This window comes from Marmota flaviventris, unplaced genomic scaffold (assembly GCF_047511675.1).
Source record: "Marmota flaviventris isolate mMarFla1 unplaced genomic scaffold, mMarFla1.hap1 Scaffold_44, whole genome shotgun sequence".
Taxonomy (NCBI): domain Eukaryota; kingdom Metazoa; phylum Chordata; class Mammalia; order Rodentia; family Sciuridae; genus Marmota; species Marmota flaviventris.
The window spans coordinates 578,129-597,013 of NW_027288268.1; positions in this window are offsets into that span (position 1 = coordinate 578,129).

Here is an 18,885-nt window from a genome sequence, read left to right on the forward strand (position 1 = left end):
GAAGCTACGTGAAAAGCTAACCCCATTAAATATCAGAAAAAATGGGGTTCCTATGTCGCCTAAATTTGGAATCACCATAGTCATCTTCCCCTTTGGATTGTCACAGTACATGGTGTACTAAATTTTCTCAACAGTTCTGCCATAAGAAACCAACTTTAACCCACCATTTCCAAGCTTCTTTGGCTATAGGTTACTATATCTCATAGTACTTATTAACCTGAAGAAGCACTAAGTTGTCTAACATCACAACATGACTAGGAAAATTCTTGTTAAAGGATGACTAGGAAGCATTTTTGTAGCAGAATTTTTCAAAAGGTGGCACTAAGAAGGTGATCCACAGAGTGCAACCTTACACAGAGAAAACAGACCTATGGGTACAAGTAAGAGGAACACTAATTTAATGTCACGTCCCCTAACAGGGAAATAATCAGGACACCCAACTCTACCTTATGGGGCACAAAAAAGATCATGCTGACAGAAGACAGTGCAAGGGCCCCAGAAGGCAGCCTCCCTGGGACATCTTTGTTATTTCTCTTCACAGTTTGAAAGCCCTTCCTAGTTCCTAACTATAACCTGAGATGTGGAAGCACTTAGCAGGGGCCTCCAGAAAAGAGAGGCATTAGAGTACCCAAGCTCAACGTAAACACAAATAATAATAATAATAATAATAATAATAATAATAATAATAATAATTAGTAGTAATAGCAGCAACAGCAGCAGTAGTCCTGGAATTGAACAGAGGCGTTTTGCCACTGATTTATATCCCCAGTTCTTTTTATTTTTTCTTTTGAGACAGAGCCTTGCTAAGTTGCCAAAGCTGGCCTCAAACTTATGATTCTCCAACCTCAGCCTCCCAAATTGCTAGGATTACAGGACTGCACCACTGAGCCCCACTACAAATTTTATATTTTTAAATGCAGGCAGGTAGGGCTGCTCAATCTGTTCAAAACATTTCTCAGGGTTCTACCATCCTTATTTAAAAAAAAAAAAAAGAGGGAGAAAAAGAGAGAGAGAAATCACCAAATAAAACCCACAGGAATCCAAGTAAATAGAAAAGCAGGATAATGTGCAAATATTTATTATTAGAATAAAGCATGGGCATATTTAAGAATGTCACTTATAACAACATCGGGCTAATCACAGGAAATGTGTTGGCAAAAATTCCTAAAGAGTGAAGTGACCTGTTCAGAGAATTTCTAGAGAAAAAGAAACCAAAGATAAAATGGAGGAAAGTACATTAAGACCTTACCACACAAAGCCTCCGTCACTAATTAGCTACACAGGCATCACCATAAAGCCAGTCAGAAAAAACATAATTTCACGTCCCATACCACACGTACCAAGGCTGCATTTTAACATGACCCCTAGGAGAATCACATGCATATTAAAGTTTAAGAAGCACTATTTTCAAGCACTGTTAATATTTAACTTATATCCGACCTAAAATGTGCCTCAAGAAAATAAATAAGTTAAAAAATATATATTAATATCACTGCAATAGTCCCTCCTTACTCATGGTTTCAATTTCTAAGGTTTCAGTTATCTGCGGTCAACCAATGGCTGAAAATATTAAGTGGAAAATTCCAGAAATAAACAATTCATCAGTTTTAACTTGCATGAGTAGCGTGATGAAATCCTGTGCCGTCCTGCTCTATCCCACCCAAGATTTGAATCGTTTCTTTGTCCGGCATATCCACACCATAAAAATTTAACATCCACCTGTTAAATCACTTAGTAGCCATCAGAGTAATCAAATTGACTGTTGGGGCACTGCAGTACTTGTGTTCAAGTAACCCTTTATTTTACTTAATAATGGTCCCAAAGTGCAATTTTTTTTACAGTACAATGTTATAATACTCTATTTTATTAGCAGTTGTTGTTAATCTCAGTAGTGCCATAGCTTGGAACTGGAATGTCTCCAAAAGGGCCACACATTAAAGGCTTGGTCCTCAGTTTGGCACTAGAGGAGTAAGTTGGAAACCATTAAAGGAAAGGGCCTAGTGGGAGTTTTTAGGTCACTGGGGTCATACCCTTAAAGGGAACTGTGAAATGCCAGCTTCTCCCCAACCCATCCCCTACCCCACCCCACCCTCTGCTTCCCAGATGCCGTGAAATGAGCAGCTTTATTCTACCACACATTCCCCACCATGATATACTGCACTACCATGGGTCCCAAAGCAACAGGACCAAGCGACCATGAACTAAAACCTTGAATTCATGGGCCATGAGTCATGAGCCTGAGATAATCACCTTTTTTAGGTAACACTAATGGTGGTACTAATGGAAAATTGACTAACATTAATATTATTTGCAGTTTCAGATATCCACTGGAGGTCTTAGAACACATCTTCTATGGATAAGGGTGGGAATCCTGTATTTATCACTGAGTCATCCTGAACCGTCTCTCTTCTCACTGTCCTTTTCTATACAATGAAAGGTTTTTGTATTTTCAATCTAAGTAGGGCAAGAATGGGCTGAGAAGACAGCCTCAAACAACTCCAGTGACTCCAGGAAGAGTCCCTGTCAAGAGCCATCAGAGCACTCCCTGCAGTTCTCACCCCCACCTACATGCTAAACCACTGCGTGGAGTTGCATGGCCTTGAGTGACAAATGCAAATAACCAGTCTCAAGCCACCAGTACTACTTTGATAACAAATAAGTAAACAAAGGTTTATTAGAATATAACCCCATCATGAGTTAAAAACACTGTAAGTTGAAACGCAGTTAAGATACCTACCCACAGAGCATTATAGCAATTTAGTACACTAGGGTGTCTGTCGGCTATTTCCCCTCACGAGCTTGCTCCCAGAATTGCAAAAGAGGATAATAGCACGTATTGCTAGCCCAGGAAAAGAACAAAATTCAGAATTCAAAGAACATTTTCTACCAAATGTGTATTGCTTTCACACCATCCTAAAGCCAAAAACCAGGGACCCTGGGTAACGAATTCTATGAAATATGAGTAAATACAATCCACCGCGCCAATTTTGGATGAGTGGCCACATCAACTGCCAGACTTGCTTCTCACTCTCCTGCACTGGGTGGAGCTGGGGGAGCCCTGGGGACTGAGCTAACTTCTTTTTTTAAGTCTGATGGAAGAGTGAATAAGAAAGCCCACACAAAGGCCTCTTGTTGACACATGTTCCCAGACCTCACAGGGGCCACAGGGCTCAGATTGCCTCAACGCCACCCGTCATTCTGCCCTTGTCCCTCCAGTCAGGCAACAACTCCACCAGACAGGAGCTGCCAACTTTCCGACCTAATCGCCAGAAAGTGGGGTGGTTCCAAGGCCAAGAACATAGCATCGCTTCCCCAACTTTGTGCCTGTTAAGTATCACCTGGTGTGCCTCATAGAAATGGTGGATGACATTTCCTGGGCCTAGAAAATTAGTAGCAGAGAGCCAAGAGGGGCCCAAAGATAAGCATTAAGCGGCGGGAGTTCAGGGTACACCCTGATGTTCCTGGTCTTTCCCCACATATTTTTCCACTTGGGCATTATCAAAGTGCCACTTCCCAAGCCTGAAAGGAATACAAAACTGTTCTAGTCCAAGAGAGTTTCCTAAAATATTCTTACTAAGTCACAAGTACATACTTCAACAAGCTGCCTGGCTTTTGTGGGGCCACAAGGGTTGAATGTCAGTGAATTTAGACTGTCGCCTAAATGTCACCTAATTCTAAAATTCAAAAGATGCAGTGTTCTCTGAAAGTTCAGAAGCCCAGTTCTGGGTGGTAATTACATGAGGGCTGAAGGAGTAACTGGTGATGGAAATCCTTAGGAGAGATTTAGGAATAAAAATAACTCACATTTTTATTCTACCGATCTGGAACTTTCCCACCCACTTCAAACTGGTAGTGAATTTGCCATTAACTCCATTTACTGTGTTCTTCCACAGTTAGCATACAATATTCTTAATTCTACAGGGCAGAAACTATTATTCCTGCTGCACTGGTCCAGATACAGGGAAGGACAAGAAGCACAACAGGGATTCAATCCTAAATCCACAACATGATATCACACCCTACACTACTATTAAACTGTGCTTCAGCACAGAGTTGCCTGGAACCTTGAATATAAAGTGTCTTTTATCACCTTTTTTTTTTTCTGGACTAATAGAAGAAAGAGAAAAATAAACTCCTCTACCCTGCCCCCACCCAATATGCTGAGCACAGGGGCCATGGCTAAAGGGGAAATACATGGGCTGTGTTCCAGCTGCAAACAGGGGCAGTCTGTCTGCTCCTGGAGGCACTGCATTACAATCACCTAAGGTGTGAAGGCTTTTCACTTCAACTGGGCACCACCTAAGTGGAGCTGTTACAGAGTGAACATCACAAGGAATAAAATGGCAGATGGAAGAACAGAATCCAACCCTGAGATTCTTTTAAAATATCAAGCACAGAGAGATTCCATACTTCACTGAAGGCCCCAAGAAAGAGGCTGGCAGGGAGAATCTGTCTTCCTTTGGTACACCAGACTCACTGGAGGCTTGTCTGCAATTCTGACATGGTGACTCCACCCGACCTCGGCAGTCAATACCACAAAGGTGGCTTAGCTGTCCCTAGGCCTCCCTGCTTGGCTGCTCTCTGTCTGCACGGTGAACTCCCTTAGCTGAACATCACACCCACCCTGCAGGCACTTAGGCTACAAGAGTTTACATCCACAAAGGGCTTCCCTAACACACTTCCCTGATTTGGGGGGGTGGGGGGGGGAGATCCGAGCTCAATGCAGCTCTTCCTAGATGTGGGAAGAGCAATGGAAAAAGGTCCAACATTGGGCAAGGAATCAGAGAAGTCCTATTCTGCTAGAACAAAGGAAGATAAATCTTTTGAAGATACCAAAACCCCCGTGTTATGGGGGTAACTGACTTAGGAATGTATAAGAGCTGAAAGCTAAGTCAAAAAATAGAAAAAGTTTGCTATACTCAGGGAAGTCCAGAAAATCTCATTAGAGATTAGAACTATCATTAGATTGCCAGAACTATCAGAACTATCTAATAATCCTTAGATTAGTAGAAATATCATTTACCTCCAATATTGGAGGGAAGGCAAGGACCAAAATAAGAGGATGAATTAGAAATCTACTGAAGAGTTAGAACCACAGTCTCTCCTGGGCTCCCTCACACAGATAAGTGAAGGGGCTTCTTTTCTGGAATCAATGAGACAGGTCTCTGGACTTAGGTCAGCAGGTTCATTCAATTCTTTGGTCCTAGACTGAAAACAGGTCAGTCAAGGGAGCTCCCCAAGCCTCACTTCAGAAGGAACAAATAAGGATTCTCAGAGTCATGGAGAAGAAACCTGAGGCATGGGTTCCTCCTCCATATAACTGGGCAGCTGAGCATCTGTCCATGAATCAAAGCACCCACTCATAAAGACTCACAGGATAAAAGACTTCCAACTTCCCACAGGGAGCAGTGGGCCTCACCTCTCTGGGCCCTATCCTTGCCCACTGCAGAGCATGTTCCTCCCAGGGCTCCCAGGTACCTTGCAGCCTGCATGGGAACCACTAGGTTCCTCCAGGCCCCCAGACTAACAACAGAACAGTACAGATTCACCCCTTGGATCATGACAAGGGGCACTGATAGAAGATACATCCTCCACTCCCACCTGTTCCTCAAGTCTGTCCTGAGGATCAGGATTTCCCGCCACAAGTCAAACCCACACTGGAGCCCCCCCCCCCCAACACACACACACAGCTTCACTGAGTTCCATGCAATGCGGCCCAGCAGGATCCCTCCTTCCTGCCCCCTCCCCCAGCTCTCCCACCCTCCTTCAAACACACAAGTGTTTGCCATAGGTCTGCTTTCCAGGTAAGCCAGACACAAACAAGCAGAAAAGTTTAAAATTGGAGAGAATAAACTATGCACATACAGTCAATCAACAAGTACATGAAAAAATGCTCAACATCTCTAGCTGTCAGAGAAATGCAAATCAAAACCACCCTAAGATACCATCTCACTCCAGTAAGATTGGCAGCCATTATGAAGTCAAACAACAACAAGTGCTGGCGAGGATGTGGGGAAAAGGGTACACTTGTACATTGCTGGTGGGACTGCAGATTGGTGCAGCCAATTTGGAAAGCAGTATGGAGATTTCTTGGAAAGCTGGGAATGGAGCCACCATTTGACCCAGCTATTCCCCTTCTTGGTCTATTCCCTAAAGACTTAAAAAGAGCATGCTACAGGGACACTGCTACATCGATGTTCATAGCAGCACAGTTCACAATAGCAAGACTGTGGAACCAACCTAGATGCCCTTCAATAGACGAATGGATAAAAAAAAATGTGGCATTTATACATAATGGAGTATTACTCTGCATTAAAAAATGACAAAATCATAGAATTTACAGGGAAATGGATGGCATTAGAGCAGATTATGCTAAGTGAAGCTAGCCAATCCCTAAAAAACAAATGCCAAATGTCTTCTTTGATATAAGGAGAGTAACTAAGATCAGAGTAGGGACGAAGAGCAGGAGAAGAAGATTAACATTTAACAGGGATGAGAGGTGGGAGGGAAAGGGAGAGAGAAGGGAAATTGCATGGTAATGGAAGGAGACCCTCAGGGTTATACAGTGGAGGGTGTAGAGAGAGAGGAGGGGAGGGGAGGGGAGAGGTGGGGAGGGGGGAGGGTGGAGGATGGGAAAGGCAGCGGAGCACAACAGACACTAGTATGGCAATATGTAAATCAATGGATGTGTAACTGATGTGATTATGCAATCTGTGTATGGGGTGAAGGTGGGAGTTCATAACCCACTTGAATCAAAGTGTGGAATATGATATGTCAAGAAATTTGTAATGTTTTGAACAACCCACAATAAAAAATTAAAAATAAAAAAAATAAAAATAAAAGAAGTATGAAAAAAAAAAGAAAAGTTTTTTTTTTTTTAAGTCTCTTCAGCTGAGATAAAAGGGGCTATTATATCTACAGAAAAAGAATATCATGCCACTAAAAAAAAAAAAAAAGAATATTTCCTTCTGGTGTCAAAAATGGGTTAGTTAGCATGGGTTCATTGGCTGTAACAAATGTACCACTCTGGTTTCAAATTTTCCATAGTGGGGGATATCACAGGAGGTCGGGCAATTGTACTGTGAACTTAAAATGGCTCTGAACTAAAGTCTATTAAGAAAAAAGAAAAAAAAAAGATCCTTGAAAATTAAAAATGTCAACAGAAACTTAAAATAAATTGGAAGGTTAAAAAGATCAAATTAAGGATATAATCCAAAACCTAAAACAATACAATCAATATAGAATAGAAGATAAAAAAAGTAAGAGATCCAATGTAGGAGGCTAACAACTTCCATTTTAGAAAAAAAAAAAAAGAGAGAGAAAATGGAAGAAAATAAATTAAAGATTTTATTCAAAAACATGTTCAAGCCCAGAAAGAGGGCTGGGGATGTTGCTCAGCAGTATAATGCTTTCCCAGCTTACATGAGGCCCTGGGTTGGATCCCCAGCAAAACAAAACAAACAAACAACAACAACAACAAAAAAAAAAAAAAACAGAAAGATTTGAGTTTCCAACTTGAAAGGAACCTCAACATGCTACATAATATATCCAGACCCAACAAGACACCTCTTCAAGGACTTCAGAATACACACACAGAAAGAATACCCTAGAAGCTTCTACCATGACAAAACGAAAGGAAACAAAAGCCAAAGCCAAAAAATAGAAAGAAACACTTTGGTATTCTTTCATACTCAGAATCAAGAACCAAATGAACTTTATTCTCAACCCCACAACCCCATACTGTCTAAAGACAGTAGGTGTCCTTCAAAATTTTTGAGGGAAATCTGTCCTGTTTAGAAATTTATAAAATCATAAACTGTGGAATTAGAATTAAGAACATTTTCAGACATGCTCGGTCTCAAAAAATTTACATCCCATGTATTTCCAAATTTTGGGAATAAACCAAGAAAGAGCAAGTCATGAAATCTAAGAGAAAAGCAAAGGGCATTTCCAGGATGATGGAGATGAAAGATTCCAAGATGACAGCTGTGCAGGGCGCCTTCAGAGTGACCGTTCCAAAGGGCACCTGGAAGACTGCTTGCAAAGATAAACCAGCAGATTACCTAATGCTTCTGAGATTCATATAACTGTGTAAGTTTGAGGGGAGTGGAGTGAGTAAAGACATCTAAGCAGAAACAACTCCAGGATAAAACAAAATAATGTATAAAGAAAAAAAAAGTGTCACTATATACTATATGGCTCAAATATGAGCAGCATTTAGGGTACTGTCCCCACTCTGCATAATGATCTTGATAAACTTACTAAGGAGGACAGGAGGAGTAAGCACAGGATATGGCAAAAGGGTGAAACCTCAAAGAAGTATGTGAAAAACTGGGCTCTACTAGGGCAGTGGAACAGGGATAAATGGAAAGAAATTGTAATATATTATTCAGACCTCTATTTAGAAATATGAAGGTAAACATGGGGGAAAAAACATCCTGATAATCCTGGTTATTTCTGGGGAATTAGGTGACTCTCTAAACTATGTCCCTCCATCATTGATTAAACTGAAAGAAAAAAAAAAAAAAGAACAGTTCAAGAGTCAAGGAATTACAAAGCCAGGTACCCCTCCAGATGAACACAGTAGAGACACTCATGTGGTAGGGACAGTGTCTCAGCAGAGGGCCACAATAGGGGTATTTGTCTGCATCCCCTCCCTCACAGCCTGCAGGCCTCAGAGTGCAGGGTAGGGCGGGCAGGCAAGGCCTGCAGTTGGGGATGACCCAAGAAGGAAGCAAGGAGCTCCTCTTTTTGCTTTATTCCCTCCTCCTAGACTCCCCCATCCCAATAAGGAGATGCAGGCCATGGCGCATAATGTTCTCATATCTCTAGGAACATCCTGGAGCAGTTTCTGTGAGACCCACACAATTTTCATTGGAAGAGAACAGGCAGCTCCCTAGAAATGGCAACGTGGAGGCTCTCAGGGAACACACCACAGCCTGTGCTGGGCCAGGTGACGCTGCCAGGGTGGAAAGGAGAGCAGCAGCCTCTGCCTGAAGCCAACACATTCAGGACAATCAGAGGGTCACTGAACTCGCCTAGTTCTACCTTCTTCCCAACACAAAGACCTTCTAAAGAGAGCTCTCTCAAGCAGAGGCCCAGACTCAAGGAAGGGTTTGTGCTCAGGCACAAGGGTACTATACAAACATTTAAATTTAAAAGTCATTCAATTCATAGCAATTTTTCATCATTTTAAATTTCCTGTGGTAGGGAATCCTAAAGTTATTGCTCTGGGTAGTATTCTTTTTCTAAAATGCCTGGTATCAGAGTGTTTTAGATTTTGATTTTGTTTTTCAGATTTTGGAATATTTGAACAAGTATGAGGTATCTTGGGGAGGGAATCCAATTCCAACACAAAATTCATTTATATTTCATATATACTGTATATACATGGCCTAAAGATAATTAAATATGATATTTTTACTAATTCTGTGCATGAAACAAAGTTTCATGATGTAGAATTTTCCACTTACGGTATCAATTTGCCACCCTAAAAGTTTCAGGTTTGGGGACATTTTGGAATTCTGGTTTCCAGATTAGAGATGGTCAACCTGTGTTAGATTTGTGATAGTATTAAGGTTTTTATATTAAAAGGATTTCAGGTTGGAGTACCTACACAACATACACTGAGCTCTTTCCATGCCATGTGCTTTAGTAGCCCATGTTAATTGGTGAGATGGCAGCTGCTTATGCCTAGGACCATTTAACTGGCTCAAACGCTGCTAAGACTTCAGGGAGGAGTGGGCTGCCCACCAGTACAGCCCTTGGATGGGGTTCAAAGGCACTCCCAAAGGCATGGTCAGCATATCCAGGATGAGTGGCTCATGTTCATCTCATTCCAACCTCAGGGGCCCAAACACAAATGTCATAGGCTCCACAAGGGATCTCTCTGTTCACCCAAAACTGCAGCCAGCTGAGCTTGTGCCTTTCAGGGGTCTTTGCATCTTTTGCTGCAGGTCACAGGGAACCAATTTTTGATACCTGCTATACACTATTATCTGTTTCAAATGGTTTTCAGAAAAGTGAAGTCTATGGTCCTTCACCTCTCTTTGATCTTAGCATCCTACCTGTGAGGAGTTCAAACTGCCATGCGAAACATAGTCAATAAAAAGATTCTTAACAGTGACAGTGGCCCACAGAACATTCAGATCAATTCAACAAGGTTTTGCACAATGAATGTGTGCAAAGCACAGCAAGACAGAAATACGAAGAGCAGGGTCCCCTTTCTAGCAGACCTTAGAAATGAAGAGAAAGGAAGCAATCAAACATACAAACTACTCTGAGACTGACTGCACAGTACTGTGACACATCACCACCAAAGTCAGCATGTGCCATGCACTGCTCCTATCATTCGCACAAACCTAATGTCATTCTACTTTCATGGCAACACTTAGAGATGAACCATCTTATAATTTCTGTTCTATGAAAGAAGTTAATTAACTTTTTCAGGCTCACAAAACTTGTAAATGGTAAAACCAACAGTTCAATTGACGCAATAAGCCTCATAGAATGGTTAGTGTGAGCCGCTACCTTGGTCTAACAAAGCAAAGAGGGAGCAATATGATGGGAAAGGCAACCTGCTCCCAAATGCAGTACCTATCTCCATTGCCCTGGTAAATGTTAACAATAAAAACTGGGGTTGTTGCTCAGTGGTAGAGCACTTATTTGGCATGTGTGAAGCACTGGGTTTGATTCTCAGCACCACATATCAATAAATGAATAAAATAAAGGTCCATCAACAATTAAAAATGCATATTTTTTTAAAAGAAAAAAGTCTATTGTGTTGCTGGACCCAGCCTAAGTAAAAAGCTCTTTGAATTTAAGATCTGCTCAAGGAAAATCCGTATATAAAGCAGATGATTGAAAAATATTAATATTCTAAAATAGGAAGAAGGGAAATCTTCTTATTGTCTATATGCCAAAAGCAGAAACCACGCCGGCAGGCCGCTGGGCCTGCTCTGCCAGTCGGTAGCAGGTCCGCCGACCTTGCAGGCGGGGGCGGCGGCTCTGTCCCTCTGCGGGCCGCTAGGCTTGTTCTGTCGGTGGTTGCAGTTCTGCCTACTTTGCAGGCGCAGGCAGCGGCACTGCCCCTCTGCAGGCCTCTGGGGCTGTACTGCCAGTGGGTCTCAGGTCCGCCTACTTTGCAGGCGTGGGGGGGGGCGGCTCTACCCTTCCTCAGGCCACTGGGCCTGTTCTGTCTCTCGGTTGCAGGTCTGACCTGTTCTGATAGTGGTCACAGTTCCGACTACCTTGCAGGCGCGGGGGGGAGGGGGTGGCTCTGCCTCTCAGCAGGCCGCTGCTCCTCTTCTGCCGGTGGGTCGCAGGCCCGCCTACCTTGCAGGAGTGATTGGAAGCTCTGTCCCGCCGCGGGCCACTGGGCCTTTTCTGTCGGTGGTCACCCTTCCCCTACCTGGCAGGCGAGGGGGGTGGGGGGCGGCTCTGCCCCTCAGCCGGCCGCTGGGCCTGCTCTGTGTTTGGTCACAGTTCCCTCTACTATGCCGGCGCAGGGGGAGGGGGCGGCTCAGCCTCTCAGCAGGCGGCTGCTCCTCTTCTGCCGGTGGGTCGCAGGCCCGCCTACCTTGCAGGAGTGATTACCTAGAACAGAGAAGGGTCGAAGAGCATGAGAAGAAGATTAACATTAAACAGGGATGAGAGGTGGGAGGGAAAGGGAGAGAGAAGGGAAAAAGCATGGAAATGGAAGGAGACCCTCAGAGTTATACAAAAGTACATACAAGAGGAAGTGAGGGGAAGGGGAAAAATAATACAAGGGGGACAAACGAATGTCAGTAGAGGGGGCAGAGAGAGAAGAGGGGAGGGGAGGGGAGGGGAGGGGGGATAGTAGAGGATAGGAAAGGCAGCAGAATACAACAGACACTAGTATGGCAATATGTAAATCAATGGATGTGTAACTGATGTGATTCTGCAATCTGTATATGGGGTAAAAATGGGAGCTCATAACCCACTTGAATCAAAGTGTGAAATATGATATATCAAGAACTATGTAATGTTTTGAACAGCCAACAATAAAAAATTAAAAAAAAAAAAAAAAAGCAGAAACCAGCACCACTCATTTCTACCTCTGAGATGAGTTTTGATAACCCTAAGAAATGGTTTTTGTTGCTGACTTCTCAAAGGACAATCACACCATTTTTCATCCCATTATTAAAGAACTTGTCAGTCTGCCTTTACATGATTGAGCAGGTGGTTTTACCCTTCCCCCTGCTTTTATGTACCCAGAGTGAACAGGTCCTGGTATCACTAGGAGGGTAGACAAAAGCCTCCCAAAGACAAGTGGCAGGAAAGGTTGCATCTCAGAGTCTGTGAGGGCAGCTAAACGTCAGGATTTCCAACCAGAAGGGAGAACAAAGAAAGCCCCCTAAAAGTGCACTGCTCAAATAATATTAACACAAATTCAGTACCATCCAGTGCTTAAATAGATCAGGGCAGTCATACACCCATTACTGTGCACACCCTGAAGAACACACCTCAAATCCCAAAGCACCTGTTTGCCAAGCCCTGCCACATAGTTTGACCAACCTAATTTCTTCCATAATCTCCCATATTTCTGAACTGAATTTTATTAGAAAATAACAAGAACAACATCAAAACTTGTGGAATGCAGCTAAAGCAGTGCCTAGAGGGTAACTTCTAGCTTTAAATGCTTACATTCAAAAAGAAAGGTCTAGATTCAGTCCCAAGATTCACCTTAAGAAATGCTTAACAATCCAAGAAATTCTAAGACTCTTAAAGATGCCACTAAAGGCACAATAGATTCCTTTGTTGAAGTAGTAAGTAGTTTGTTTTCTATACATTGTAAAGTTTCCGACCCAGCCAAATCATCAAAATTAAAATCAAGTAAGAAGGAAATAAATTTCCATAGATAAGCAAAAAAATAAGATAGATTTAAAAAAAATCTCCACTAACAGAAAAAGTTCATTTAAATTTTGAACCTACGACTGAGTACTTAAATCAAAGACAAGGCAAATATTTTCTCCTCACAAGCCCATGCAACTCCACATTACTTTAACAAACGGATTATGCAGTCAACATGCAAATGCACATGCTTCTCTCCTATGAAACAGGACCAAAATCCCCTGCAGTTTGCTCTGAGTTCTGTCAGGTTAGCAACATAATTCCACTTACAAACTCAAATAAATGCTACTATTCTGTAGGCTCTTCTTCCCCTGTAGTTAAAAGTTGGACAGAGTTCCAAAGAAATAAGTTCCTTAACTTATGCCACTTTAAAGCATTCATTTTTATCAGCTGTTCCAACCAAAAAAAATCTGCAGCTCCAAGATGAAGATAGATTTCTTTGTTCACTCAGGAGTTTGAGTTCCATACATTTTAAAGTCTCTGACCCAGCTAAGTCATCAAAATCAAGAGTTCTGAGCCAGCACTTAGATTCTAACTTTACTCTTTTCTCCTGCTGGAGACTGACAAGACACAGACCCTGTCACTAAAAGTGAGCCAGGGCTACCCTGGGTTCCATTCCTGGCAGTGGGCAGCATACAAAGCCCGGGACAGTTAGCTGCCATGAACTTGCTCAGCTCCAGTTTCCTGGTCCACAAATGAAAACCATTTTAACCAATTCAACACTGCTCCAAAAGCCATGCAGACCACAGATGATATGCAACAGGTGACTTTGGGGGTACTCAGATTTTCTATTTTAATTACCGTAAACATAACTACCATATCAAACTTATGACTTCATGGATATCAAAGTTTCTTCCCAAAACAAATGTGTGTTCAAGTATAAAAAATAAATATCGATAATGGTTTCACCAATGTGGCATTAATCTTGAAGGCTGGGAGTCACCAGATTAAGTAACATCATGCCACAGCCTCTTATTGTCCAGCTGTGTGAGTGGCAGGGTGTACTTCCTCCATGCCATTTCTCCTTCAGCAGTGGATGTACTTTTGCACAAGCATAAAACACAGGACTAAAAAGAATCCAAAGCTTAGGCTCTAGTGATAGTTCTATCATTTGCCAGCCGGAACGACCTAAGGCGTGCCAATTAACCTCATGAGCCTCGGTTTCCAGACCTGTAAAATGGGGATCAGGGGGACTATACAGTGGATTAAAAGCAACAAGGCTTTTGAAAGTGTCTTGTAAACTGTGAAATGCTACCAAAGTATCAGTGGCTACACTTCTCAGTTACTGCAATGCCTGCTGGGCATGTAACTCTGTCTGTGCTTAAATTCCCTTCCTGTAATCTGGGGATTGGCCTGTGCAGCCCTCCTCTTTCAAGTGCTCCCAGTAAAACTCAAATATTATGTGCAGGAATCCTGGAGAATTGATTTTTAACAGAAAAACCTGGACATCAGCAATCATTCCTGGTGAAAAAAACGTTTGAATTCAGGACTTTTACTTCGAAAAATACTTTCCTAATAGACACTTCATCATTACCTTAGTCAGAATCCACTCTGCTGTAAAAATCTAGATTCTACCGCTCTGTTCTCCTGGAAAGAGGAGCTCTAGGTCAACTCTTGTTAAAATATTACCATCATTGTGCTATAAACCCTAGTCTATGCCTGTTGCTGCGCTAACAACATGTGTTCTTAGTAAAACAGAGAGAAACGTTAAATAGAACACCATTTCTTGAAACTCAGGGGCTCCAAACAGCTGAATCAGCATTTTGTGAAACAAAGTCTTCTGGGCCTGGCCTTTTAAACAGCAGCAAAGAGAAAGTTGTGCAATAACGCAAATTTACTCATGAGCACTACTTGTTTGGGTCTTTTCTTTGAATCTCTTGAATGAAACCTTTTTCAAGAAAACATTCTTTCAAAAGCATCCTAAAGATCAAGGCCCCTGTAAAATCACCTGTGGCTCCCCTACTTTACCACAACATTTTATCAAACCAAACAGTAAGAAGTTGGCCTTTCTTCCAATCCCAAGAAAATTCGAACACAATAAAAAGCCACACCTCCCCCTGGGGGTCGAGGCTAGAGCGCAGACAATGATGGCGGGGACCCGCCCGGTCTGCCCGGGCCCCGCGGCGGCGCGGACCACAAAGTAACTTGCTGGCGCGCTCCCCGCCCAACTCCGTACCTGCCGCGGCGCCGCTCCTCGCCGCCTCCGCGTGGCCGCCAGCGACACTCAGTGCAGCAGTCGGCGGGCACAGAGTCCCCTCGGGGCGAGGACGGCGTGCAGGACTGTCCGGGGCGCCCCGCACTGCAGCCTCCGCCCAGGGGCTGCGTGGAAACTTTGGGCTCCGGCGGGTCTCCGAGCGCCAAGATCGCCCACCCTCTCAACAGCAGCTCCCTTCCCTTCCTGCCTCCTCGGGGCCTCCCCACCCCCTCGAAGGGCTTTAAACTCCCCCGGCCCCGCCCGCGGCTCCTCCCGCGCTGGCGGCCATGAGCGGTCTGGGCGGCGGCTCGGGGCCTGACGCGCCCGGAGCCTTCTGCCCCGGGCCAGCCCACGGGAACACCTCCTGCTGGCCCCCGGGATCCCTGGACACCAAACCGCGACAGCCGAGCAGTCGACACAGCCGAGCAGCAGACAAATCGGACCCGTCCCGAAAGGCATTTTGTAAACGAATTGTTTGAAGGGCCTCGCTTCTCCGAGCCTCAGTTTCTTCATCTGTGTGTGTGAGTATTGGAAGGCGGGCGTAGAGAAGCCCTTCTTTTTTCCTTAATGCTGCCTCGAAGTTGGGGAATAAAGCCCGCCTGTGAAGTGATGTCCCGGGATTCAAAGAGGTCATACCGGGAACATAAATTGACTGCTCGACGGATTCCGGAATTAATGAAAATCACTGCCATAAATGATTCTTAATGTCTCTATTGTGTCAAAGTTGTAATACAGATAGTGTGACTTTGAGTGTGTCTCTTTCTGGGTCTTGAAGTTATAAAAACACCTACTGCAATAAATTACTTTCAGTGAGCAAACACTGTGTGCAAAACATTCAAGAATGCTCGTTTTTAACCCTCACTCTGGTCCTCTTAGGTGATTCCTAGGAAATACCCACTGTACAGAGCCGGAAAATGAATCTCCAAGTGATTTCTGAAGGTCAAGTAGCTGGTAAGTTCAGGGCAAGAATTGAAAACCGTTCATTGTCCCAAACCCCTTTTTAGGCACTTTTTTTTGGTTTTAAACTCTTGTTTCCAGCATAGTTGTTCTCACCTTAGACCGTTGTAATCAACGAAAGGTCAACCTTTTCTATAACTGAAACGGGTCTCTCCAAAATTTCAGTCCTTTGGTCCAAGTTCAGGATCCCAGAAGATAAAAATCAAGAGAGAATAATGTGAAAGGATCTTAGATTCCTGGAAGAAAGGAGCACAAAGGACTCTTATTGTAGATAAAGAACACAAAAGAAAATTAAAGAGAAAACTATTTGAGCCAACTTTGGGCAAGTTTATAAGCTTTGAACATTGTAGCTATGCAAGACGTGCTCTGATCAGAAATCCATGCCTGTTCCAGACAGAAAGCCTGACAGGTCATGGGACTTTTATAGATGTTTGAAAATTTCTACATACTTGGACATGGTATTTTTTTCAGAGCCATTTGTGGATAAGTTCCACATTCCATGGCCCCTTACTCCTCGGCACATTGGTGTGTTTTTTTCTACCAGTAGGGAGATTATCTTACGCAGCCACAATGCAGTTACCAAATTCATGAATTTATGTTGATAAGATACGTCATGTATCTAATCTAGGTCTATATTCCAGTTTTGCCAGTTGATCTGATATACTTTATAGTATTTTTTTTCCTCTTGATTGTAAGATCTTTTCTAGGGCCAGACATTGCATTTAATCGTCTCAAATTGTGTGAGTTTTTAGATATCACTACCAACTGAAATAAGGTGGAAATAAGTTTCAAGTGTTCTCATCCTGGCATTGATTCCTAGAATTCCTGGGACAGGCCCTCATTCCCACATTTCCTGGCTCACTGAGGACTTCGGTGAGCAGGACCCACTCACTACTACTTTCTGATAAAAGTTCATGAACTTGCCACTCTGGAGTTGTAGAAGCTGCAACTGGCTCCATTCTGTGATCCTGGCTGAGTTAATCCTGTGACAGACTACCTTAGTAATTTCCTATCCCCCAAACTACAAATATCCCTACCTATATGCTTCCTCACAGGAGGATAGCAGCCGGGCAATATAGAAATGATCCTGGAGAACTCTACCTCCTCAGGCAAGACAGTGTGCCTTTATAGTTTCAAGCACCTCACCAAGGGGAAATTTATGAGCTGGATTTAGATCTCAGGACAAGAAACAGGATTCCATGATAGTGAAGAATTCAATTATCCAAATATGAGCTAGAAGATTCGTTCAGCTGAAAGTAGAGAATCTGATAGACTCTAATTTTTTAATTAGTAATGAATTGATTAACATTTGTCTCCCTAGTTGGCTGTAAGCATGGTGATAGTGGTAACCATGTTCCCTTCACTAGTGTCCTTCTGGTAGTGGGGAGTCCCTAGCACAGAGAGGGCATTAAGTGGAACAAGTTATGTTGAAAAATAGTTATCATGCAAATGAATTTATCAGTAGTGTAAATGAATGGAATAATGGAATGATTCACTGTGAGCCTAAGGCGCCATCTCAAACATTGCCAGTAGCCTTGGCAAAGAGAACGAGAATATGGTGAGTGGCATCCTGATGGCTGCTAGATGCTCTGACCAGCTGTGGTCCTCACTTCTCTCATTTGGTCACAGCTGTCCCTCAGCCCAGCCCCCATCGCACATGGTGCATGCATATGTTGCCCGGAAGGCAGAGCTGGAAACCAGTTATCATCTGTACAAAAGACTACCCACCAGCTCACCTATGTGGGGCAGGGAGAGATCTGCAATCATAAGACAATCATAGTGCCTACCCCAAGACCAGGAGGAACCTATACACATTGCAAATCCCCATGCTTATCTAAGTCCTACAGCATCCATAGCTTGTGAGTTAATCTTCATTTTTTAACAGACTCCAGAACCATCTACATGTGCACCAGTATTCCAAATACTTCAGCTCCTCAAACCCTCTAAACCAAAGTCATAGGCTGCCTCTGGAGTCCAGATGTGAGGAGACTCGTCACATTCAAGGACTTTCCAGTGATGGTAATGCCCCCATGGAGTCCTGGAACATCAAACATGGTAAGTAAAGCAAAAAAGGAACTAAAGAAAGGCACTTAGGTCCAGAAAGAGGCATGCACTTTAGACCAAAGCCTGAAAGACCTTGTAGTTACTTGGTCATAAAACTAAGTAACTACATTTAGTCATAGTACTCTGGAGATGGAGCTGGTGGGGAGTGACAGAGTCAAGAAATCTGTCAGAGACCAGGCTGGAGAGGTAAGTGCGGACATATTCATTTATACATAACCTAAAAGTGATCAGAGGGTATAAGATATGCCGCCATTGGATTTACCAATATATAATCCCCACCCTCCAAACTGGAGCTGCCCTGTGTATAGCCATCTGGCCCAAGTCCAGTTCCTTAGATAGGTGAGTCAGTGGGCAGAGTGATGAGTTGCACCTAGGATTCTGAACTGGAGGGGTTCTGGACCAAGGAGACCAGGTGAGGACAAGGCAGTTAGGCTCAGTATACACAGTTTATGAAAAAGGAAGATCCAAATAAATACTCTTCACCTCCCCTTTCCCTAGGTTTATGCAGCTCCTGTTTAGAATTTTCATAAAATTCCATTCTTTGTGATACCTTAATATAAGCTCCCATGTTCCTAATAGCTTAAATCAAAATGACTTTATAACCAAAACAGGGGATCTCCGAAGGATGTTTTTACAGTTTGGTAAACTGAGGTATATTTTGCTGAAAGGAAAATTCAGTTATTTTAAAAAAATATACTTTTAGGATTTAGAGAGGGATGCAACTGAGCAACTGATAAAGATACAGAGCAATGATTACCCCAAAAGTTTGCCTCTTAGTCTCTCAGAGTTGATCTCCA